This window comes from Ctenopharyngodon idella, chromosome 16 (genome assembly GCF_019924925.1).
Source record: "Ctenopharyngodon idella isolate HZGC_01 chromosome 16, HZGC01, whole genome shotgun sequence".
Classification (NCBI taxonomy): Eukaryota; Metazoa; Chordata; class Actinopteri; order Cypriniformes; family Xenocyprididae; genus Ctenopharyngodon; species Ctenopharyngodon idella.
This window is the reverse complement of record NC_067235.1, coordinates 27,767,288-27,794,108: the sequence shown is the minus strand read 5'-3', so window position 1 is coordinate 27,794,108 and position 26,821 is coordinate 27,767,288. Positions and strand designations below refer to the sequence as shown.

The 26,821-nt window shown below is 36.9% G+C and overlaps 1 protein-coding gene across 3 annotated transcripts in view; it reads left to right on the top strand.

Annotated features, from left to right (window-relative positions):
* The window catches only part of kcnj21 (potassium inwardly rectifying channel subfamily J member 21), a 45,371-nt gene that overhangs the window by 281 nt on the left and 18,269 nt on the right, over positions 1–26,821 (top strand). Inside the window, exon 2 of one of the 3 annotated variants that reach the window (XM_051864718.1) lies at positions 88–230. The gene's annotated coding sequence lies outside the window, so the exon portion shown is untranslated. Of the gene's footprint in view, positions 1–87; positions 231–17,537; positions 18,317–26,821 lie in introns of those variants that run through there. The other 2 variants (XM_051864719.1, XM_051864717.1) reach the window with 2 other exon arrangements.

Sequence of the window (26,821 nt, the reverse complement as noted above, 5' to 3'; positions counted from 1 at the left end):
TGATTGAGATTCAGCAATGAAAAGTGATTAAACCTAATATAGACCCACTTAAGTTCCCTATTATTAAATGCTTCTTATCACTGTCAGGTCTCTGGTGGTCAGAAGAGAGGACTGGCACATCCTGTACACATTCAGCCAAATGTGTGTACTGGAAAGCGATTTTGAGTGACATTTCAGCATTGAAGGAGCCAGCTTTAGGATTGATTGCTGAGTAAACCACAGAACTGAAGGTAAACTATCCCAAAATTATCTTTAATTAAAGAACCAAAATGGTCAAGCTGTTCTATCTATCTATCTATCTATCTATCTATCTATCTATCTATCTGTCTGTCTGTCTGTCTGTCAATGATATATGGAGAAATATAGAAATATGGTTTATCTGGCTTGTTTATGCTGAAAAAGGATTGATTTTTTTTTTAGAAAAAAACTACATACCCCTCAATGAATGCATATAGATTCACTCAGTTTATCCGACACACACATATTCACACAAACCTGAGGAGAGTGTGCGTCTCAACCAGAGCAACCAATTTCTGGAAAAACAAACTGATGATTCTGTTTCCTCTGCACACACACACACTGCAGGGAGAGACACGCGTTTACACAAATAGACATTTAATCACTGATCTCTCGTGCTTGAAGGCTGTGCTGGTAGGGTGTGCAGTGCAGGAAGGCGAGACACTGTTGTGCTATCTGATGTGCAGCCTGCTGGCTTTACCTGCATCTAATCAGATTCCCCAGATCACGTCTGCTCCGTGTAACTGATTGTGTTGCTGCTGCACACTCCTGTATCCACTACTGTGGATAATACAACCTCACATTACCACTGCAATCCTGCAGGGAGCTCCCGGAGGTGGTTATACCCATTTTTTATTTTTTTATTTTGGGTGTCTGTCTATCTATTTCTTTATTCTTTTATATATATATATATATATATATATATATATAGCTACAATCAGGGTTATTTTAGTATGATATACTGTTATTCTATTTAATAATATTTTGATTTTAGCTTTTTTAAAGTGATAGTTCACCCAAAAATGAAAATTTGATGTTTATCTGCTTACTCCCAGGGCATCCAAGATGTAGGTGACTTTGTTTCTTCAGTAAAACACAAATGATGATTTTTAACTCCAACCGTTGCAGTCTGTCAGTCGTATAATGCTTGTCAATGGTAACTCCATCTATAAGAGTCAAAAAAACATGCACAGACAAATCCAAATTAAACCCTGCGCCTCGTGACGGCACATTGATGTCCTAAGACACGAAACGATCGGTTTGTGCGAGAAACCGAACAGTATTTATATCATTTTTCACCTCTAAAACACCACTATGTCTAACTGCCTTGCGCATCCGGTTGGTAAGGTCTAAAAACGCGTTCTGATGACGGAAGTGATCTCTCGCGCTTATACTTCAATGAGTGCGAGACATCACTTCCTTTGTCAGAGCGCGTTCAGACCTCACCAACCGGAGTTGGACATAGTGGTGTTTTAGAGGTGAAAAATGATATAAATACTGTTCGGTTTCTCGCACAAACCAATTGTTTCGTGTCTTAGGACATCAGTGTGCCGTCACGAGCCGCAGGGTTTAATTTGGATTTGTCTGTGCATGTTTTTTTGACTCTTATAGATGGAGTTACCATTGACAAGCATTATACGACTGACAGACCGCAACGGTTGGAGTTAAAAATCATCATTTGTGTTTTACTGAAGAAACAAAGTCACCTACATCTTGGATGCCCTGGGGGTAAGCAGATAAACATCAAATTTTCATTTCTGGGTGAACTATCCCTTTAATATTTTTAATATTTTAATAATATTCTTAGTAATTTTAGTGCTTCTTTAAACTTATTTTATATCAGTTAGTTGCCAAGGTTTTTTAAGTTTGAGTTCATCTAATATTTTATTTTTATTTTATGTCAGCTTTATTTCAATTAACGAAAACGATTTTTTTTTACAGTTTCAGTTTTAGTTAACAATAACAACACTGGCTACAATACACATTTGTTTGAGTTTATTCTCATGCCCTGTGCTCTTCTCTAGAAGGAACTGAGTGTCCACCTTACATTACGGGCTCTTCTGAGCTGACACTTTTATCTGAGACGTTTTTTAGTGAGGGAGCTCCAAAGTTAGTGGGTCAGTTGACCTTGTAGGCCTTTGAATTAAATCCCAACCTCCAATCCCAATAAATCAAATCCAGAGGGAGAAAGCTCTTCGCTATAAGCCAGAAAGGTTTTAAGCCCACTTGCAGAACTCTTAATGCTTGAAATGTGTCCTCTGTAATAAAAGTAGACTCAGCGTCCTTTGAGATCTAGTGTTGTGTAACTACCCGATTCAGCATTCGCACGGCGAAAGCTCTGAGCTCCCAACACAGCACATATGAGTCCCTGTACACAGCTGTGGAAGAATAAGCTCAAAGGTGTCTTACACAACTAGATATATTAGTCCTGAAGCTACTTTGTTTGAACAGTATTTGATTGATTAGGATTAGAACTGCACATTGACGGCAGAATGGCAGGGTCATTGAGCAGCCATGTGCAGGTGAAGGACATGAGTGATGGTCAGTGTTTCAGGGGAAGGAAACTCCCAAAGGATCACAGCTAACAATAGTCCAGTCATTGAACTTGCAGCTCTCTGTTGGTCTGGCCTCGGTCAAAACAAGTTATTGAACCAGTAATGCTCAAGGTACAGGTGTGCTTTTCAAGCTGTTGTTCTACTGCCAGTTGTTTTCTTCATTTGTACCATGGTACACTGTTTGTATCAGATGGTAAACCATTGTGCTTTATTATACTCCATAGTAATTTATGATTAACCTACCATATGCACCATCAGTTATGTACCATCAGTTTTACAGTGATATAGTGTTACATCACTGTATAGAATTGTAGTATTTCTATTTTTTTAATGGAAAAAGCTATTGAAAACCTATTAATTTGATGAGTTTAAATTATAAAATAAAATACTTAATTTAATAGGATACTGCATGTAATTTCATTGTAAATTGCATAAAATTGCTTGGGATGTTCCTAATTTGTAAGACACTTTGGATAAAAGCCTCTGCCAAAAGAATAAATATAAATAAATTATATATTTATAATATTATTTACAATATTTCATATTTAGTTCAGTATTTACATATTATATATTTGGAATATGTGCAGTCAAACCAAAATTTATTCAGACACCCTAAACATTTCATTCATTAACACAGTTTATTCACTATAGTTTAAAAAAAATGGTAATAAAATATGACAAGATCTCAAAGTTAAACTGTGTCAGAAAATATTAATCTTAATTATGTCAGATAACACTTAAGCAAAACACGATCAGGTCAAAGTGTCTGAATAATTTTTGGTTCCAAATTTTTATCAATTTTACTGGTAGTCCACTGTATGACGAATGTTTGGGTATAATATGTCACAGTTTACTTTATTTTGCTATCCTCACTTACATAAATGAACTACAGTGTCCTGCACCCGCTAGTAAAGATATATCAAAAATGTCTGAATAATTTTTGGTTTGATTTTGGTTATATATATTACAGTATGTATTCTAATTTACAGTGATAATAGATATTATATTTTAAAAAACATGCTTTTACAGTCAAATGTTGTTAAAATAGTTTTTGCAAGTCAAAAATGTAAATCATTTAATAGTTTCTGGTAAAAAACAGTAAAAAAAAGAAGTCCATGTATAACACATTACCTTTTTTATTTTGGATTTAAATAGTTAAGTGTTTCTTCGCAGATTATAGTGTTTTATGTTTATAGTATTATTTTAGTGTATTATTTAGTTGTGTATTTTGTGCTCTGTCTATTTATTTAAGTAGTTCAGGTAGGTTAATATATTAACATTATATCAGTCAGTTTAACAGTCAATTGGACGTCACTGTATTCTTTAAAATCAATATCTGCCCACAGCAGCTGCCAGTTTTTACAGGTGATTGTAATACTATTTTGTAAGGGTATTCTGAATCCTCTCTAGTTTAAAATCAATCATTGCTAACAGGATCTCAGCACAGGGGCTTTCATTTCAGCCCTGTGTTCCCTGTTGTTGTGGGTCAAGCAAACAGAATGAGAATCAGAGATGTTGCAATTAGCCTTAAGCTCCAAACATATGAAGGACACATCTCTTCTTATTCAGCTATGTGCCCAGCATTTGCATGATTTAACATTTGGAGATGACAGGAATAAATAGCAGATCTCTCCACCCTGTAATTTCAGCCACAATCACTGGGCACTGGCATTTGCACTTAACCGATGCTCCCTATTGTTTCTGAGATGTGCCTGGCATTAAACACCAAAGCCTGATATGCTTGCAGCTCACTGGTCACATTGCAAGACCATCGAGGAGGTCAAGAGGGGGGAGACGGGATGTGAGGAAAATGAAAATTTCTTCCAATTGACTTTCTCACACACAGAGAGAGAGAAAGAGAGAGAGAGAGACCTGGAAGCTAAGGCCCAGACTGGTTTTATAGGTAGAAACAGTCTTTATGCTGGCTGTGTGATTTTAGCTCCGCTACATCTATTACTTTATATATTGGCAATGTAATTTTTTCGACTTTCAGCAAAATAATGGATTGTTCGCTTCCTTAGCTCAGATTAATTTAACTTGCATTGAATATGTATATTTCAGTAACATTTGCATCTGGCTGGGCACTTCTCCCTCTCTCTCCTCAAGGCTGTAACAGAAACAGGGGTTCATACTTAAAATTCATTTATGCAAATGGGTTTTTGACTTGTTGATACACCTCTGATTATTCATAAGTGATTAAAAGTGACTTAAATATGTAATATTAAAGGGATAGTTCACCCAAAAATGAAAATTATCCCGTAATTTGCTCACCCTCAAGTCATCCTAGGTGTATATGACTTTCTTCTCTCAGCCAAACACAATCAGAGTTATATTAAAAATTATCCTGCCTCTTCCTAGCCTTTATAATGGGAGTGAATGGTGCTTTTTTTTTTTTTTTTGAAGCCCAAAAAAGCACATCCATCCATCATAAAAGTAATCCATACGGCTCCAGGGGGTTAATATAGGCCTTCTGAAGCGAAGCAATGCTTTTTTGTAAGAAAAATATCCATAATTATAACTTTATAAACTGTAATCACTAGCTTACAATTATTTGACATTTCTCTTTAAAAATTCTTGTTTTAGATGTATAATTTGTGACCGATAATTTGTTTTGCTCTATCCTCCTAGACTCCCTTTCGTTACAGTTAAGTTAGAGCTTTTATTAAAGGGTTAGTTCACCCAAAAATGAAAATAATGTCATTAATTACTCAACCTCATGTCGTTCCACACCCGTAAGACCTTCGTTCATCTACGGAACACAAATTAAGATATTTTTGATGAAATCCGATGGCTCAGTGAGGCCTCTATTGCCAGCAATGTCACCGAACTGAATGAAGTGACAATAATACTTTTTGTGCGCCAAAAAAACAAAATAATGACTTTTCAATAATATCTAGTGACAGCCGATTTCAAAACACTGCTTTAAAGCTGTACAAATCTTTTGTTTCGAATCAGTTTTTTGGAGCGCCAAAGTCACATGATTTCAGCAGTTTGATACATGATCGAATCACTGATTCGAAACAAAAGATTCGTAAAGCTTCGAAGCAGTGTTTTGAAATCGCTAGATATTATTGAAAAGTCGTTATTTTGTTTTTTTTTGGCGCACAAAAAGTATTCTTGTCACTTTATAATATTAAGGTAGAACCACTGTACTCACATGAACTGTTTTAAAAATGTTTTGAGTAACTTTCTGGATCTTGAGAGGTGACGATGACATTGCTGGCAATAGAGTCCTCACTGAGCCATCGGATTTCATCAAAAATATCTTAATTTGTGTTCCGAAGATGAACGAAGGTCTTACGGGTGTGGAACAGCATGACCGTGAGTAATAAATTACATTATTTTCATTTTTGGGTGAACTAACCCTTTAACCCCCTGGAGAGAAATAGATAAAATGTGGCAGCATAAAATGTAAAAATAAACGAGCAAAAATTATCAATTTTTTTTGGAAATGCCAGATATGTTTATGAGTGATTCATAGAAAAATAAATAAAGCAGTTATTTTATTCAGTTCTGGCATGTCTGCTATCTCAATTCAAATTCAGGAACTGAACCTTGTACAACCCTGCTGACCATCTTATAAAATCAGAGGGAGCTTGAAATTGAGAAACTTTTATACTTCCTTGTATAGCGCTATAAAACATGGAAACTTATACGAGCAGACAGATGTCATCTTTACTTCCACTACACTGAATCAATCTGGCACCGGTTACATTCCCAGCACATTGTCACTTAACATCTACAGGGGCACTTTAGCTGATGCCACTGCTTTCCATTTCCACTGCGTTCATTAAACATGTCTGCAAATTTCTGTTATCTTTGCAATGGATGCTAAATCAGCATCAGTCGTATGTTCCTGCTGTGTGTTGTTTCTTGTCTGTATTAGTTTCAGTCTGGCTTGTTAATTGCCTCTTTATACATTGATTGGCCCAAATGAAAATTGTTTGGACAGAGGGCCGCCAATGCCCTTGAGGCCAGACGAAATTGGTTAAATAAATGAAAATGACTTGTGAGAATTGGTTTGCATAAGGCTGAAAGAACCTACATGTTAATCTTCAGATAAACTAAGATCTCAATATGTGAAGTGTATACACTTGCACTTACAAGGTTTTCCTTGCACAACATGTAAATACAACACAACTGCTTTTTTTCTTTTTGTGTCAACATATGTCAACTCAAGTTTGAGATATTTAGATAATTTCCCTCATTTTAAGTAATCCCTTGTTCTAGCAATACTAGGAATTTATTCCTGTGATGACAAAGCTGATTTTTCAGCATCATTACTCCAGTCTTCAGTGTCACATGATCCTTCAGAAATCATTTTAAAATGCTAATTTGATGCTCAAGAAACATTTATTATTATTATTATTATTATACATGTTGAAAACAGTTGTGCTGCTTAATATTTTTGTGAAAACCATATTTTTTTCCAGAATTCATTGATACATGAAAAGTTCAAGCATTTATTTGAAATAGAAATCCATTGTAAAATAGATTGTAGATTTTACTGTCAACTTTGACCAATTTAATGCATTGTTGATGAATAAATGTATTAATATCTCATAAAACACACACAAAAAAATCTTACCGACCCCAAATTTTGAACGTAGTGTTTATTTAAACTAAATTTAATTAATTTAATCAAAATTATTTGACTTTTTTATCTGACAGTATTGACCGATATAGAGTGATATGCAAGGAAAACTTTTGCAGAGAGGGTGTGTGTGGCTGAAGAGATTAGAAAAGCCTAATTTAGTTGCTCAGTATGGCAGAAGATATAGCAAAACTACTGAAATCGCTTCAGTCACTGTCCTGGTGGTCTATATGGAGAACTGTTTACACTGTGGCTTCAGTTGCTCCTGCTTAAAATACCTGAAAAACATCCACAGAATTCTCAAAGGCGGTGATCTCGGCAACATCAGGCTTTCGGATGCTCTGTGGCTGCCAAGATTTAAAGTGTCTGATATTTTCATTTCATGCCACGCAATGACAGATCTGTGTCCTTGTTTGTGAATCCAAAAGAGCAAATGTTGGACTTTGAAATGAGATCTTGATTTGCACAGATTGGCTGCAGCCTCTTGTTATAGCCTTTATGTTCCTTGTTCTGTCAGCATTTTTAGTTATTCCTTTGCGTAAATGGAATGCCAATTTTGCACCGATGTTCTCATTAGACTCGACAGGGTTGGCGTGGTTTTGAAAGGATAGCATTTAGCGGCTTTGTGTTCAGAAAGTGAGGGGCGAGAGAGAATGAGAATGAGAGAAGTCTACCAGCATGTTGATGTTCTAAAGCCGAACTATTGAAGTGAGTCATTTAGCGGAACAGATTCAGACAACAGCAGAATGTCAGTGTGTTCTCTCTCTCTCTCTCTCTCTCTCTCTCTCTCTCTGTGTGTGTGTGCGTGTGTGTTAGCGTCTGCTTAAATTATGCTATAAGTCAGTCTTGGGTCATTCTCAGTACAGTATGAGACCTTGAGCATAGTCGGTTGAAAAGGCAGTGAAAGCTTGCATTTGTTTGCAGCAAAAGCTCTGGATGTGTTGGCAACACATTGCACTTTGATGTGTGCAGATGTGCATGACTTTCTATGCATTCCTGTAGCTCAAACAGCAGTGAATGGCACTAGCAACAGCAAGGTGATGGGTTCTATTCCCGCATGAACTGTTAAAATGCATTGTAAGTTGCTTTGAATAAAAGCATCTGCCAAATGCATAAATAAAATACTAGCTTGACTGACTGACATAACAATTCATGTCCAAAACATTCATTTCTATGACCTTCAATATCCTGACACAATGTTGACACACTTTAAAGGCAAGGCAAGCTTATTTATATAGAATGCACAGTTTTTATGCACAGTGGAAACTCAGTGCTTTACACATGCAAAATAATAATAATAAATTAAAATAAAATAACTGAAAATCATAAATCAAGTAAAATTAGAGTAAAATTGATGAATGAAGAAAAAACAAAAATTAGTTAAACTTTAATTAACTTTATTTATTTATTTATTTATTTATTTATTTTTTTAAACAACACATAAAATGTTTTTATTACCTGACAGATGTCACTGAAATAGGTATCTTAAAGTGTCCCAATTATGCTATTTTAAAGGTTCCTAATTTTGTTTTGGAGGTCTCCTATAACAGGTTTACATGCATCAGAAATTCAATGATTCTCTAACGACTCATCCAATGCTCCAGTCTCTCTAAATCCCTCCTTTCCTCGAACCTGCTCTGCTCTGATTGGCCAGATGGCCCAGTCTGTTGTGATTAGTCTTCCGCTTACAGCGCATGCGAAAACGAAACGCCCATTACCATAACTGAACTTCAGCTCCAGAGGATTCCTAAAGCTCAGCGATTGTACACACTGTAAAGACAGTAAAGATGGCGTTGATTTTACCATATCAATCCAAGCGCGAGTCTGATGATGAAACATTGGAAGTAGTTATTCAACCCGAACCTCCGTCGCAAGGATGACTTGAGCAGGACGTTTCTCAGTGATACACTGCTGAGTTTGTCGTAAAATATGAGATGTTGCAACTGTAATTCCTCACCTTTAGCATTAACAAGTGTATGTCCTTCAACAAACCGATGTGTATATTTATAATTTATTGCGGTGCACATGTGGGAACTGCGCCATTAACTGTATCATAACAGCGCATACAATAGCCAAGCTCTAATGTGAATTAATCATACTTACAGGTTGAGATTCTGAAGAGCAAGTTGGTCCAAATAAAGTGGGTACTGTCCCGTCTTTAATGGCGTTTTGTAAATCCCATTGAGACCTCACAGATATTCGAGAAGCATTTTGCATCCTCAAGATGGATGTGGTTGTGCTGCAGCACCTTTGGCAGTCTACTCATATTTTTGTAGTGGAGTCTTCGTAATGATATATTTTGATACATTTTGTTTAGGGTAGATTAGATACAATATGTGTAGATTTATGTATTCTGCTTTTTCCTTTTGTGTTCCACAGAATAAACTAACACATGCATCTTTTGAGTGATATGTCTGAGTGATAATCTGGTGAGTGTTCATTTTTGGGTGCCCTGTCTTTTTAAGGATATTTGCACATATATATTAAGGAGACTCTGAGAGAAAATGCCAGGAAAACAGAGGTCACTTGTAGTGCAGGTCACATGTCTGAGTCAGATGGAGAAGGATGATTAAGAAGAGACGGAAGAGAGATGGAGCTGATCCAGAGAGCGAGAAGCTAATGTAATATAGATGAATAATCTCATACTTCCTGTTTGATCTCTGCGGAGGTTGAAGTTTGCAATAATGGAGCGATTATTATATTGTCATTTGGTGTTCAATTAATGTAGTGCCGGGACCTGATTTCTGTGATGATATGACATGTTTATTGTGGGAATTCTGAACATTGAAGCCTATCAGACAAATTAGTTTAATCAAATTTATGTTTGGCCTTCAAATCTTTCTTTGCATCTCTCCTTTTCTCTCTTTTTCTTAGCCTGCCCTTTTCACCAGAGCGGTCCAGGGCTTTTTTTAAAACCACGCAGACACACACGCACATACTCACGTAGCCTACTGAAGCAATGGCGCTGACAAGATTTGTTCTCTTTCATTAACTTTCACTGCCTAAAGTGTGTTCCATTTGCAAAAGAACTTGAATCATTAATGCATGAGGTATTTTGACAAGAAAGCAGCCTTTCTTTTAGCCACGTTAGAATTAGAACGTCTAAATGTGAAGTGTAAAGAGGGTCAGAGACCGGAAAAAAACACTGTTCGTGTTAAGCAGCAACAAAATGATACCAATCGACTTTTGCTTTGCATATTGTTGTGTGCAATAATTCCACATATTTTGTCACATTTTAGTACTCTTAAAGGGGTAGTTCACTGTTTTTTTTCTAGGCCTGATTGTGTTTATGGGGCTTGATTGTGTTTGTCTTAATGCTTCATTTTTTTATGTCTTAAAGGTGCAATATGTAATATTTTTGCAGTAAAATATCCAAAAACCACTAGGCCAGTGTTATATATTTTGTTCACTTGAGTACTTAAAATATCCCAAATGTTTCCAACTATTTGTAAATCGTGAGAAAATTGCAATTTTAACCAAGGCTCCGGGACGTGTGAGGAGTCGCCTGTCAATTGTGTCATACCCGCGTTAACCCTCGGTCTGTCTCGGTTTCGGGTTTTATTTTGTGGAAACCATGGAAACACTAAAGACACTTTAATATATTACACTTTTTAATAGACAAGGCAACAACTGTTTTGATATATTTATAGACAGAAAATTAATTGTTGTTATATAGCTCAACACGTTTAGTCTTATTGTTTAAATCTAATTTTCTTGATTTTTTGCGAGTACCATGCTTTACCATGCCTCAGAGAAAAACACTATTTTGTCAAGTAGCTAACATAGCATAATCAGATGCAGCTTTATTTTTAATAACAGTAATACAGAATTTTCTCCATCATACAATACATTTTAAAATGAATCGCATGCCATTTATCAACACAAGCCATCCAGCATTTAATATGATATTCAAAATCGATCTAGCTTACTGCAGTGTGTCTCAAACAAGTGTCTCACAGCAGCCACCAGAGCGAACAGAGTAACGTTATAACATCATTTTCAACACTCTCAAATGTATCTAATATGATAAACAGATCTGCGTTACGTCATACTAATGACCGGAAAAGCGGAAGCGGCGCCAGCGATTGTGGCATAATAAAAGTTCTGCTGCTCGCGAGGCGTGTGTTGCGCAATCGCTCCAGCGGCCTCGTTCAGCTCCCACAACACTCGGTCCTGCTCTGCTTCATACTACGATAACGTTAATAATCGCATCCATGAACATGATTTCTTCCCGAGTCCTATCCCTATTCATTTGCACCATCCGTTGAGGAGAAGACCACATGTCCCAAGATTCCGCGCTCCAACTTGGCGTCATCAAGCTACGCCTTTGTTTTGAATAGGCCTCTAGCGACCTCTAGCGGACAAAATTTTTACATATTGCACCTTTAACGCTGTATTTTTCATGTATTTTACCTTTATTCTACACCGCTGTTTCCATTGTCATTTGAACAGCTGGTTTGACTTCCTGCTTCTATGATACCACTCCCTCCAAAATGTGCAATGGGCTCAGATTGGTTAGCTGGCCCAGTGTATTGTGATTCACTGAAGCGTCCGGAAACGCCATGCCCCTTACCATTAGTTGTTACATGTGCTTCAGTGGAAATATAAATAATGGCATCAATATTGCCGTATCAAATTGAGCCCGAATCAGACCCAGAGAGCAGTAATGATGAAGAGGGTCAAGCAGAACCTCTGCAAGCACGGTTTTAAAAACTGCTACTTTACTGTAGCCGAATACATGACTGAGTAGTAGCATTTTTGTAAAGGTATCGTTTAAATTATAGCATGAACAACTGTTTGTCTATGAACACAGAAGTTTGTTGGTGTTTGTTGGCGTTTGTTGAAGTATGCAATAGAATTTATCTAACTGGCTAGCGAAGCAAAAACGCGTTGGTCTTTGTTTACGTCCTTGATGCAACCAAAAAATAGCAACAGAATACATTTAAACACAAACAATGAAATGTACTTACAGTTGGGGACCCATAAACAGCAGCTTCTGCTTTTAAAGTGGGAACTGCTTCATCTTTCATTAATAGCCTTGGTGCAAATCCAGCATTGAACTCGTGTAGATTCTGGAAGCTGTCTTCCGCGCCGCATCCAGTGTAGACAACATCACTGAATATAATGGGTTCTATTTTGACGCGTCGCGCCGCACACGTCTGGTGTAGACAACTCTTCCGCTTCCATAATGCCGCGCGACATGGCCTCGCCCACTTTGTTGCATGTTCCAGTGGGCAGGGTTTATGTTAATTGCAGGGTTTATGATGTCACCAACCTGGGAAGAAGCTCGTTGTAGTCCAAACCTTTTTTACATACCATACAATCCGCCATCAAAATGCTAAGTTTAATTATTCCAGCTGCTTTGAGAAAAGGCTATAAATGATCCGCCACCTGCAGCATCCTCACATGATATAGCCTACTTCTTTATGTAAACAGACGTGACGTATTGACGCAAAGACGAACCTGAAACCTACCAGTACCACTCGAATTAGAAAACATTATTACAAGCTTACCGTTGTGAATTGGGCTAAGGTAAGGAGATAGTTTTGAACACTGGCTGGTTATGTACATGCTCAAAAATTGATTTTGGATCATTTTTAACCAAAAAAAAGTTACGGACGGCAGCTTTAAATATTAAGTATGTTTTTGGAGCTTTTAAAATGGCCTTGGAGTCTCTTTCGAGAGCATGGTGGTTAAATTCCTAAAACATTTCAGAGAAAATGACCTTTGTAAGCCTCATCCTTTTGAGCACATTTTTATTTGTTGCTTTAATGTTGTGAGTTTTAAACAGCCCGTCTCATCACAGTCACATCTGCACTTGTACGTGAGGGCATGTCTTTTTGTGTCACTTATCTCAGAATAAGTCCCTATTATGTAATTTTGCAGTGATTAAGCCCCTGAAGTGTCCACCAGGTCATCCATGTAATAACGTGGTGGCTCATCAAAATAAAAATCACCGTTCACTTCTGGCTTTGATAGCTATCTGCCCTTGTCTCAACCCTCTCTCTGTCAAATTCCCTCTTGCTTATTCATTCCTCATACATCTCTGGCCACAGAAGGAAAAAGTGGTTATTCATCGTACAAAGGAACCAGGCAGAGACTGGAATAGACTCATTTCCAGCATTTAGGCATGTACAATCATTGTGATGGGCTATTTAGGAGTGAGTATTGAGACGGACATGAAGCCACAGTTGGGGCCACATTCCACTGTGATGAGATATGGAGAGCTAGTGCATCCTGCTGTGTTGTTGAATGAACATTGTATCTGTCTGAATTTTACAAAGGTACAGTAATTGCAAGGTTAGACCAAATTCCTGGGAGGCAGGATTTGTTTTCCCAGTTCAAGTCATTATGTTTAAAATAACTTTTTTTTTTTTAAAAGCAAATTCTTTTTTTTGTTTTTTTTTTGTTTTGCCCAGATAATATTTATTTGTTTAATTTTCATTTTGAAAATGCTCTGTTGTAATCTTTAAATGATACATTTTGAAAATATTTTTAGTGGATATTTCTTACTACAGGAACTTAAAGGGATGTTGCATGAAAAAATGATAAATTCTGTCTTATTTCTGTCTCAGACAAAAACTCAATGGCTCATTGGGACAAAGGCACTGATTGCTGCTTGCATAACTGTCTGTTCCATGTCAAATAGGTAGGTCATTCCAGTTTAGCAAAATGATAACTTTCTACAAGTTCGATAAATGACCTTCATATCTTTTTAAAGGCTAGTAGGCCCTTTTTCATAGCCAGAGCATGTAGCAAACCATCAAGTTGACTATATTTGGACTGCAATAAATAAAAAGTGATCATTTTTATTTATTGTTGAGGTTACAGTTTCCTGTAAAGAGTCTAATAAACCAAAGACAGTTAAATAGAGTGACTCTGTTTCCCATAATTAATACGTAATCAGGTAGCACTGAATCTAATACTGAAGCTGTGATGTACAAACTCATTATCCATTTATATTATATTTGTCTAAAATGTGTATCAATTGTTTCCCTTTGAGTTTTCATTCTATTTTTTGTTTCCATTCATACTTAGTAATTTCATCTTTAATATCCACGCCATTCCATGTCTTTTGTTTTCTGGAGGAGAGAGTTTTGAGTCTTAAATATGAAGATCTTGATCTGCAAATTTTTAAATAAATGTTTTCTCACACACTCACAATATATTATATTATATTATAGTACCATTCCAAAGTTTGGGATCGGTTACATTTTTTGGCTAAATTTTTGTTTTATAAGAAGTCTCTTATGCCTTCCAAGGCTGCATTTATTTGATACAGAAAAAATACAGTAAAATCAGTAATATTGTGAAATATTATTATAATTTAAAATAACTGTTTTCTATTTGAATATATTAAAATTGTAATTTATTCCTGTGATGCAAAGCTGAATTTCCAGCATCATTACTCCAGACTTAAGTGTCACATGATCCTTCAGAAATTAATCTGAAATACTAATTTGGCGCTCAAGAAACATTTATTATTATTATCAACAATTGTGCTGCTTAATATTTTTATGGAACCATGAATTTTAAGGTTCTTTGATGCTTTGAAAGTTCAAAAGAACAGCATTTATTTGAAATAGATTTTTTTTGTATATACATGTTTACTCACGCTTTTGATCAATTTATTGGGTTCTTGCTGAATAAAATTATTAATTTCTTTAAAGAAAATCTTATTGTGCCCAAACTTTTAAACAGTCATGTATATATATCTCACACCTCAACTAACCTTTTAAAACAGTGATAAAATTTTCACATAAGGAAATGTTCAGCAGAATACAATGAGGTGGATGTTAATTCACACTGTCAAGCTCTAAAGATGATAAAAAGTACCATTAAAATACCAAGCTCCAAGACTTCCAAAGCCATATGAAAGCATTGAATAGAGCATAGGCCAAAAGTTGTCATTATTTAGTGAAATTACCAGTAGAACATACTGTATATCAACCTGTTATTGTGTTTGCTGATGCTGTAAAAGTGAGGCTCACACACTTTCCTTATAACGAAAAACTCCTTACGTGAAGCAGTCACCACAAGCACTTTACCATAAAGTCAGATAAATAATGACTTGTGATGCTATATAAAGTGTGTGTGAACATAAAACATAAGCTTTTTAAAGCCTGTATATATGTAGGTCATTATATTATAGTCCACATTTTATTACTTCAGACATTGTCCTCATGTTTTACACTTGTGGTAAGTAATAAAATGGTTCTGTGATGTCAGATAGTGCAGAAAATACCTTCCCCTTGAGCTGTAATGGAAAAGTGAAATACACCACATAAAGCCCTGAGCTCAACACAATGGTGTAGCATTCATCACAGTAAAAGTCCTTACATGCTTTTGCTCTTTTTTAAGAAGGCTTGTTTCAGATTGAAGCTGCATACACAATGGCTAAAGGTCAATGAGTAAAAGAGAACTGATAACTTGACAGTGTATTTTCAATTATGGTGTCATTTTTTTTGCTGTTTCTCATATATATATATATATATATTTTTTTTTTTTTTTTTTTTTTCATGACTATCTTCCCCAGTCTCTTGGGTAATGGAGGTTGAGTTAATAGCAAAAGAAGCTATTTCCGCAAACCGTCTGTTCTGCCATCCCTGCAGAGGTGGTTAATACAGCGGAAAAGTCGAGATCAAAAACTGCCACAGGTAATCATAGATCATTATAGCTTTGCACTTCAGTGACCTCTCTGTGCTATAGAGCATCATGTAGACGTCCCGCTCTGATCATCATCCCTATCTCATTTGGGCCTCTGCAGAGTTCGGCCCCATGATGTCCAATTGTGATGTCTTCTCTCTTTGCTCTTATATCTTTAATATGTGCACCATCAAGCAGGAACAAAAATTTATAGTGCCTGTGTCAGCCGTTGCTATTATCTGCAGATAAAATGAAACCAAATTTATTGAGCTCTGAGCTTTTTTTGTGGACATCATAAATATAGTGAATTCAGGATACAATACAATTCAATACGTGCCATCGCCAGAAGGTTTGCTGTGTCTCCCAGCACAGTCTCAAGAGCATGGAGAAGATTCCAGGAGACAGGAAGTTACTCTAGGAGAGCTGGACAGGGCTGTAGAAGGTCCTTAACCCATCAGCAGGACCGGTATCTGCTCCTTTGTGTAAGGAGGAACAGGATGAGCACTGCCAGAGCCCTACGAAATGACCTCCAGCAGGCCACTGGTGTGAATGTCTCTGACCAAACAATCAGAAACAGACTTCATGAGGGTGGCCTGAGGGCCCGATGTCCTCTAGTGGACCCTGTGCTCACTGCCCGGCACTGTGGAGCTTGATTGGCATTTGCCATTGAACACCAGAATTGGCAGGTTCGCCACTGGCACCCTGTGCTTTTCACAGATGAGAGCAGTTTCACCCTGAGCACGTGACAGACGTGAAAGGGTCTGGAGAAGCAGTGGAGAACATTATGCTGCCTGTAACATCGTTCAGCATGACCGGTTTGGTGGTGGGTCAGTGATGGTCTGGGGAGGCATATCCATGGAGGGACGCACAGACCTCTACAGGCAAGACAATGGCACCCTGACTGCCATTGGGTATCGGGATGAAATCCTTGGACTCATTGTCAGACCCTACGCTGGTGCAGTGGGTCCTGGGTTCCTCCTGGTGCACGACAATGCCGGCCTCATGTCGCGAGAGTATGCAGGCAGTTCCTGGAGGATGAAGGAATTGATACCATTGAATCCAATAGAACACCTCTGGGACGTTATGTTTCGGTCTATCCGACGCCGCCTGGTTGCACCTCAGACTGTCCAGGAGCTCAGTGATGCACTGGTCCAGATCTGGGAGGAAATACCCCAGGACACCATCTGTCGTCTCATTAGGAGCATGTCCCAACGTTGTCAGGCATGCATATAAGCCATAAAAACTACTGAGTGCAATGAAATTTTAGCAAAATGGACTAGGCTGCTGCATCATTTTTTCACTTTGATTTTCGGGGTGTCTCTGAATTCAGTCCTCTGTAGGTTGATGATTTTCATTTCCATCAAATGATGTGGCATCCTTTCGTTCCTGACACATTACCCAGTCCATATCAGTATAGATATCCAGCATGATATTTTTCCCCATTGAGATCTGATGTGTTTTCATAGTGCTCCTTTATATAGATATATATTTTCTTTCCAAATGTAGTGCATTCGTTTTCCACCACAGGTCTTCTCAACATGTTTCAGGTAAGATGCTGTACTTGTTGAACTTCAATGATGATTAATATTCTACCATATAACAACCTGCTGGTGACTCATGAAAAATAATATTCTCTTAGAAATATGTGTAAACCAAGTACAGAACTGAATTCAGCCAACCGGAGCTTACTTGATGTATTTTTCTTAAAGGGATAGTACAGCTAAAATGAAAATTCTGTCATCATTTATTCACTCTCATCTTCTGCAGAAAATATTCCGAAGAATGTTGGCATTCAAACAACATTGATTATCATTTTTTGCTGCACAAAATAAAGTGGATGACAGAATTTTCATTGCCGGCTGAATTTTGCTTTTGTACGGTTTGAATAAAGAAAATGTCCACAGAAAAAAAAAAGACAAAAAATAATAACTACTAATGTTACTCATGTATGTGTCCCCTGCCATGAGACATAAGACGTTGTCGTTGATCTCACTGTGCAGTTGCATCACAGACGTTATGCTGAATTATTCTGAATTGAGATAATGCATTAGTGTGCCGCACGCGCTTGGAGAGAGGCAGGAACTGTGGGAGGGGACATGTGTATCACGCGTTCGCTCATGCTGCTGTGTTTCGCCTACCAATTTCACCTCATCGTGCACATTGTTCCTGCGATCTGAACGAGCGCACTGACACTTCGATCCTCCCGCATCCCTTCCACACACCTTCATCTCATGTGGATCTGCCCGCGTTCAGAGGGAACTGGAGAGCTGGCCAGAATAAACAACCGTAGCTTTGCGCGACTCATTATTTAATTCGTCTGACTTTTTGAGACGTGATTTAAACCGAAACGGTTTGAAGACCTACAAGTCGTCGTCATATTGTCTGTTTATGCGCTTGGAGACAATGTTTTAAAGGAAACATTGGCGCGCGCGCTTCTCTTTAAATGAGCTCAGATTGGAGAGCCACTGGGAAGCCTAGCAAGGAACTAACTTGAACTACGAAAGTGAGTAATTTTTTTATTGACTTTACTTGCTGAATGATTGTTGATATTTCAAGATTTAACGTTACATTTTATTGACGCGCGCTTTTGACATAACACGTTTTCAGTGTAATTCCGGGGAATTTCAACATCTGTATCCTGTTTTTTTTTCCCTGCTATGTCTCACGCTTTTGTATAACATTCCCATATTCATCAGCTTCAAATTAAAGTAGTTTAAAGACCTACTATTTGTCCCAAAACTGCGTAAGGTAATGTAAAGTACACCTCACTAGAGGTATAACAGTGTAAATCATAACAGTGTGTGTACACTTTTTTTTTTTTCCTCTGCCTGGTCAGCCGCGATATTTCTATTTTTTTTTTTTTTGTTGTTGTTGTTGTTTTTGTCCTGTAAATTCTTTATATTTCTACACATTGTCACCTCTGGAGGGTGGTGTTCATGTATGATAGTGATTTCATCCTGTAGCTCTTTTCTGATTGGTTGAACTGGTGACTAACTGGTCATTAGTGTTTCCATTTATTTTATTGGCACTTCCCTTCTTCAACTGGTGAAGGACCCCTTCTTTGCCCAAGGGTGCTCGGTTATACTTCCAGTTTTTTACATCATGAAAATTACATCTTGGCACTACTGATTGGCTGATGACAATACAAGAAAGTGCACAGTCCCAAATCCTTTACTGACAACTATCCTGAGCTATAATGTTAAATGCAGCAGACAGGGGAAAATAAGTCCATTTTGCAATTTTAAGAGCCTCAAAAAAAGAATCAGGCACTTATGAAATATCTACTATAGTATAATGAAATATTTGCAGTTGTTTGAAAATAATAATGACATTTTAAATATCTCACAATTGAAATGTCATCAGAATACTCTGATATTTTTGAATGACTGCTAATGGAAAAAGATGCTCTTTGAGGCCAGATGTTGTAGTCACAGCAGGGGCTAATGGGGCCATGCTAACAAGCTAAACCTTGATCTTTGGTTACTCACCTCAGTCTTCCCTATTCATCCAGATATATGTTATATTTCAGTCATTTGTATATGATATAATGGCCCGGTTTCACAGACAACGCTTAAATTAAACCAGGATTAGGCCTTAGTTAAAGGACATTTAAGTAGCTTTTATACACGTGCCTTAGAAAAACATTGCTGGTGTGCATCTTGAGACAAAACAAAGGCACTTTTTTTTTTTTTTTTACATGTGGTTTACAGCTGTCTTCTGAAAAATAGGGCTTTCTCTATCAGAATTACATGCGTGCCTAAATAATTGACATGCATGAATGATTAATTCAGACATAAACCTGAGCATGGTTTTCATGGGAGTACAGGAGCCGGCCGTTTGTCGCTCACGCTTCTAGAAGGCTATTGAATAAATCATCGTTCTAGAACTGACAGGGAGTGAGCCTCGGGCACTGTGAGCTCATCACGCCCAGTTATTCATATTAATGTTTTTAAAAAGGCAAAGTCTCACCAGACCTACAGGCAAATTTAGTATTATTCTTTCTAGCCAGTATAGTTACATATGTTTGGATTGCTGGGGGAACGTTTCAAAGGTGAACAACATCCTATGAGGTCTACCATCTTTTGTGAGGTGTATTAGGATGCTTGGCATTTTGGGACATGATTGGGACATACATGGGAATGCTTATCTATTTCTGGGTTTAAATTGGCATATTATCTTAGAATTTGTCTGAAATTATGTCTATCAAAGACAAGTGTAGTTATTTACTTCTATTATAAGGCATCATAAAAAATTAAGTTTGAGAAATGCATAAATCAAAACCGAGAGAGAGAGAGAAAGGGCATTGTTTTAAGGACTAGTTGAACCAAAAATTAAAATTGTCATAATTTACTGACCCTCATGTTGTTCCAAACCTGCATGACTTAAAGGGTTAGTTCACCCAAAAATGAAAATTCTGTCATTAATTACTCACCCTAATGGCGTTCCAGACCCGTAAGGCCTACGTTAATCTTCGGAACACAAATTAAGATATTTTTGTTGAAATCCGATGGCTCATTGAGGCCTCCATAGCCAGCAATGACATTTCCTCTCTCAAGATCCATTAATGTACTAAAAACATATTTAAATCAGTTCATGTGACTACAGTGGTTCAATATTAATATTATAAAGCGACGAGAATATTTTGGCGCGCCAAAAAACAAAATAACGACTTATTTAGTGATGGCCGATTTCAAAACACTGCTTTAGGAAGCTTCGGAACGTTATGAATCTTTTGTGTCGAATCATGATTCGGATCGCGTGTCAAACCGCCAAACTGCTGAAATCACGTGACTTTGGCGCTCTGAACCGCTGATTCATAACGCTCCGAAGCTTCCTGAAGTGGTATTTTGAAATTGGCCATCACTAAATAAGTCGTAATTTTGTTTTTTTTGGCGCACCAAAAATATTCTCGTCGCTTTATAATATTAATATTGAACCACTGTACTCACATGAACTGATTTAAATATGTTTTTAGTACATTAATGGATCTTGAGAGAGGAAATGTCATTGCTGGCTATGCAGGCCTCACTGAGCCATCGGATTTCAACAAAAATATCTTAATTTGTGTTCCGAAGATCAACGAAGGTCTTACGGCATGAGGGTGAATAATATATGACATTATTTTCATTTTTGGGTGGACTAACCCTTTAATTTCTTCTGTGTAGCATAAAAGAATATATTTTGAAAAATGTCTTTTTTTTTGTTTGTTTTGTTTTGTTGTTGTTTTTGTCCATATACTGAAAGTCAGTGGGGTCCAATTGAGTTGTTTTGAAACAGAAACAGTTTTCAAAAATTCTTCTTTACTTACACCCAAACTGGCTTTTGTCCTGTAATTTATTTTACGCATTGTCACCTCATGAGGAGGGGTGATCATGTATGGAAGTGATTTCACCCATGTATCTCATTTCTTCCTGGTTGAACTGGTGACTAACTGGCCGTTAGTGTTTCCATTAATTTCAGTGGCACTTCCATTCCACATCTGGTGGTTTTTGCTCATGGGATTTTTGTCCTGATATACTGAATATCTAATTGGGTTGCTTGTTTGGGACCCCATTTACTGTCATTGCATGGACAAAAACAGTTTTTCAAAACTTCTTCCATACAGGTTTAGAGCAACATGAAAGTGAGTAAATGATGACAGAATTCTCATTTTGAACAATGTCTTTAAATGGGTTGTTCACCCAAAAATGAAAATTCTGTCATTCTGTCATACTCGCCCTTGTCGTTCCACACCTATAGGACTTTCGTTACCACAACTGATGTGTGAGTTGATGAATGTTTACATGTGAATATAAGCCTAAATTCAATCATATAAAGAGATCAAGTCTCTTCAAAAAATTTGGACTAAACCACTCAATTCATATGAATTAGTTTTACGATCTCTTTATGAACTTTTTGAAGCATCAAATTTTCAGTTGTGTAGCTGCCTATGGAGGGACAGAAAGCTCTCAGATTTCACCAAAAAGATCTTCATTTGTGTTACGAAGATGAACGAAAGTCTTACGGGTTTGGAACGACATGAAGGTGAGTAATTAATGACAGATTTTTCATTTTTGGGTGAACTAACCCTTTAAAACAAACACTTCATGTGGGTTTTGTACTACATATTACCAGAAATAACTCCCTTCTTTCTCACTGATCGCAGCGTAAATTAACTCTTGTAAATGATCCTGATCATTTGACTTTATTCACCTAGCATTTTTTTCCCCCGCAGGAGCCAAAGATCGTTCCCACATGTTTTCATTTTTAAGCACACTGATGCACAGCACTATGATTATATACAGCACATGGAAGACAATCACATACTGTAACGAGGACTTGCATCGTATGTGAAACACAGCAGAGACTAGATCTGCAATACAGTGAGGTCCATAATATTTGCACTGAAGTAAGTTATGTAACTCACCCAAAGTTGCATTAGTTTTCTCTCAAAAGGCAGTGTAATGGATATGCTCAGAGAAAGCTGTGATATTTCGCCTCTTTCTCCACATATAGCCATCAGGATCTTTGACATCAGCAGTGCAGATCAGCTCAAGCAGTGCATCTTTTGTTTGGCTGGACATCCCGGCTCACGTTGTTGTTGTTTTTTTTTGGCTTGTGTCAAGGTCGACTCGGGGTGACTTCAGGGTGAACGCATGTGGAGTCTCTCACTTATGGAGATCACAGCTTACAGTCCATTACAATGTAGCACAAACCCCCAGGCATCCTTGAACTTAAGTGAGACATGGTTACGCTCTTAGTGTGAACTGTGGTTGGAGAGAACAGAAGGACTGTTGGGTGTTTTATAAGGTGGAAGATTCAAAATTCAAGTCTTTATTTTCTAGTGCTAGCTGTAGAATTCATGACAGAAATTTGCTTATCTTTATTTAATAATACGTTCAAAATTGAACCCATGCATTTGCCATAAATTGGTATATTGAACTCTGAAATAATGAGCAATATATGTTTATATCCCATCATAGTCTCAGTTAATTACCATTTGTATGGACACAAGCGTAATTTTTAAAGGTAATGATTTCGCCTTGGGCTAAAAGAGACCCACAGCGCTTCATAAATGTAATGGATTGCCTTCCGGCTCTGTAGATTAATGAGGAAATGGTAAGGCCCTGTTTAGGTCCCTTTAAGCTCTCTTTTATTCATTTGAGACGAAATGGAGACATAGAATGTAACCCAAGGCTGTAATTAAACTCAAAATGAAACAGGACAGGCAGTTTTCCCAGAGGACATCCCTTACCCAAGGGAAATCCAAGGCTCAAACTTTTTCAAATGGGTCTCAGAAGAGTGCCAGATCTCTGAGGGGAAAAAATTCCCTGCTTAAAGGGATAGTTCACCCCAAAATGAAAATTCTGTCATAATTTACTCAAAATGCCTTCTTTCTTTTTTTTCTTCATACATTGCAAATCAGTGGAATGTTGTTTGTTTCACAGAAAAAAGAAAGACATACAGGTTTGGAACAACATTATCATGACTAAACAGTATTTTTATATGAATTGAGTGGTTTAGTCAAAATTTTCTGAAGAGACTCGATTGCTTTATATGATGAACAGAGGCATTTATTCACATATAAAACATTCATCAACGCACATTTATGATAAACGGAAACTCAAGCATGCCTGCTTGACGTGCGAGAACCAATGAGGTTCATTCTCATTTTTTGGCTGAACTATCCCTTTAAAGACTTCAATTTAGCTTTCTTCTCATTTAAAGGGTTAGTTCACCCAAAAATGAAAATAATGTCATGTATTACTCACCCTCATGCCGTTCCACACCCGTAAGACCTTCGTTCATCTTCAGAACACAAATTGAGATATTTTTGTTTAAATCCGATGGCTCAGTGAGGCCTCCATAGCCAGCAATGACATTTCCTCTCTCAAGATCCAATAAGGTACTAAAAACATATTTAAATCAGTTCATGTGAGTACAGTGGTTCAATATTAATATTATAAAGCGACGAGAATATTTTTGGTGCGCCAAAAAAACAAAATAATGACTTATTTAGTGATGGCCGATTTCAAAATACTGTTTCAGGAAGCTTAGGAGCATTATGAATCAGCGTATCGAATCATGATTCGGATCGCGTGTCAAACTGCTGAAATCACGTGACTTTGGCGCTCCGAACCGCTCATTCGACACGCTAATTCATAACACTCCGAATCTTCCTGAAGCAGTGTTTTGAAATCAGCCATCACTAAATAAGTCGTTTTTTTTTTTTTTTTTTTTTTGCCGCACCAAAAATATTCTTGTCGCTTTATAATTAATTTGTGTTCCGAAGATTAACGAAGGTCTTACGGGTGTGGAACAGCATGAGGGTGAGTAATAAATGACAGAATTTTCATTTTTGGGTGAACTAACCCTTTAATGAATGATACATAAGATGATATCTTTGAAATTATGATGTCAGAACTCTTACCTGCGTTACATGAGCACTGTAATGGAGTGGCATCAGTGAACCAAAAGCTTTGGAAATGCATGTCTATTTTTGGCCCATGTTGAACGGCTCTCTCCTTTCCACTTGCCTGTGTGTATCTGTTGTTTTGCACAGAGAATAGACATACAAGCAAATAATTTTATCGCTTGAGATGAAGATGCCCTCTGTTGCTGATGTAAATACACAAGCGCATAATGAGAGACCATCTCCATTCTGACAGCGTACATGATGGAAATTTTTCCCTCCTGCTTTTTACGTATCCCTCCTGCCTTATTGTGTACTGACTGTATGTACAGGATGTTATTTAGATTTTCACTGTAGTTAGATGTTAAATAAGATTTACACTACCATTCAAACATCTGGGGTCAGTAAGATTGTTTAATGTTTTTGAAAAAGTCTCTTTTGCTCACTAAGGCTGCATTTATTTGATCAAAAGTACAGTAAAAACTGTAATATTGTGAAATATTATTACAGTTTAAAATAACTGTTGTCTTTTTTATATATATTTTTTCAGATCTAATTTATTCCTGTGTTAGCAAAGCTGAATTTTCAGTATCATTATTCCAGTCTTCAGTGTCACATGATCCTTCAGAAATCATTCTAATATGCTGATTTGATCCTCAAGAAACATTTCTTATTATAATCAATGTTGAAAACAGTTGTGCTGCTTAATAATTTTGTGGAAACTGTGGAAACTTTGATTAATAGTAACATCAAAAGAACAGCATTCATTTGAAATAGAAACCTTATGTAACATTTCTTTGCTACATAAAAGTAATATTTTTTTACCATAAATGTTTGAACAATATTGTATATAGATTTAATCACTAAGAAATAAATAACGTTGTTTATTTTCAAGCATTTTTTTTTTTCTACCAAATTGATAGATAACCTGTCTGTGGACTATTCAGAGTAGATGCCATTTAATTTGTTCTGAATAAAAACGAGGCTAAACATACAGTCCATTCAGTAGGCTGTACTGTCTTAAGTGTGCAATTTCAATTTCATTGCAAAATTATGCAACGTAATGTATGCAGTGTAGTTGCAATAAATGCTTTAATAATCTGTACAGCTGTAGCAGTGGATGACTGTTATTCTGTTGTGCATAACTGAGGAAGAACTGATGATGGCACGGTTAGATCTTTGGTTGACTAATCAGTGGAAAGGGGCGTTTAGAGATCAAATATTCAAGCTGTTTTTCCAATTTAGTTTTTTATTGTATTTCCATTTGGTGCATTAGAACCATTAGAAGTGTGATGAAAACGAAAATAAAGATAAGAAAAAACAACATAAGATTTGTTTTTTTATGTTCATGAGAAGGGTCGAATGTGTGATAAATGAATAGTTTCTTCGATTTTCCGTTATAAAAAAAGAAAGAAACGAAAATAAAAATAAGAAAAAACTAGGGATGCACTGATATGAGAATTTTTGGCCAATACCGATAACCGATAATTCTTTATATTTGAAAGCCGATAACCTATATGTTGGCCGATAAATCTGAACCAAATTTTTTATATAATTTTTGAGAGCCTGATTACAAAAACAAAAGTTCCACTTTTAAAAGCCACGTTCCAAGCACACAGTGTACATTGCACTGTATTTTCCTGTTAGAAGTGATTTCAGTCATATTTTAAGCAATTCAAAACCATCATGGCAGACAGTGCACATCTGAAGTGTCTCAGCTGGAGGAAAAATAATCCATTATTTATCAGCTTTAATATATCGGAACATAATATATATATATATATATATATATATATATATATATATATATATATATGTTCATGAGAAGGGTCGAATATGTGATAAATGAATGGTTTCTTCGATTTTACCGTTATGGAAAAAAAGAAAACAAATTTACCCTTCACCGGGAGTTTGATTGACAGGCGATCTGAACAATCATAACGCCGAATCCGCCATTTTGTCTGACAAACAAACCAGACAGGAGAGATAGTTGATTCAAGTCAGTGGACTTAAACTTGAAAAATGGTGTGTATTGACATCTTTCTGCGGTTGAAACAACATACCCTCTGATGTTCATTCACGTTTATTTCGTTCAAAAGCTAGGACGAGATGATCGGTTTACGTGTCGCTTGAGGCGCTACAGTGATCTGTCACGACACATTAAAGAGGCACAAAATGGTATTTGTTTGAATTTCTTTTTAAGAATATGACCAAATTTCAAAGCTAAAACTTTGTTTCGTACCTGAAGTAACCTGCTCTCTCTTGTCTGTTGGCGCGTTGTCATTGTCCTCTTTGCTCTGCGATAGAGCGGCATGGATTGTCAGACATAGCAACAGTAACTAAAGGGGGAGGGTCTTTGCGAACAGTCAATTATCCGAAGGTACACAGACCCATGTTGTGCTCCTCTGAAATTCAGTACAAACTATTATTGGTTTTTAAAGACGCATAATAAACAAGAATTAAACCGCTAGAGTTTCTCCTGTGAGGTGCAGGGTTCAGTGGTTTGACATATCAAAGGTTATGAAATCCAATTTAATGACCAGACAAGCTTCCAGAGCGTCAGACCTTTCCTTATGTCAGCATTAGCAAAGGTTGAAGAGTCACATCAGTGGATGC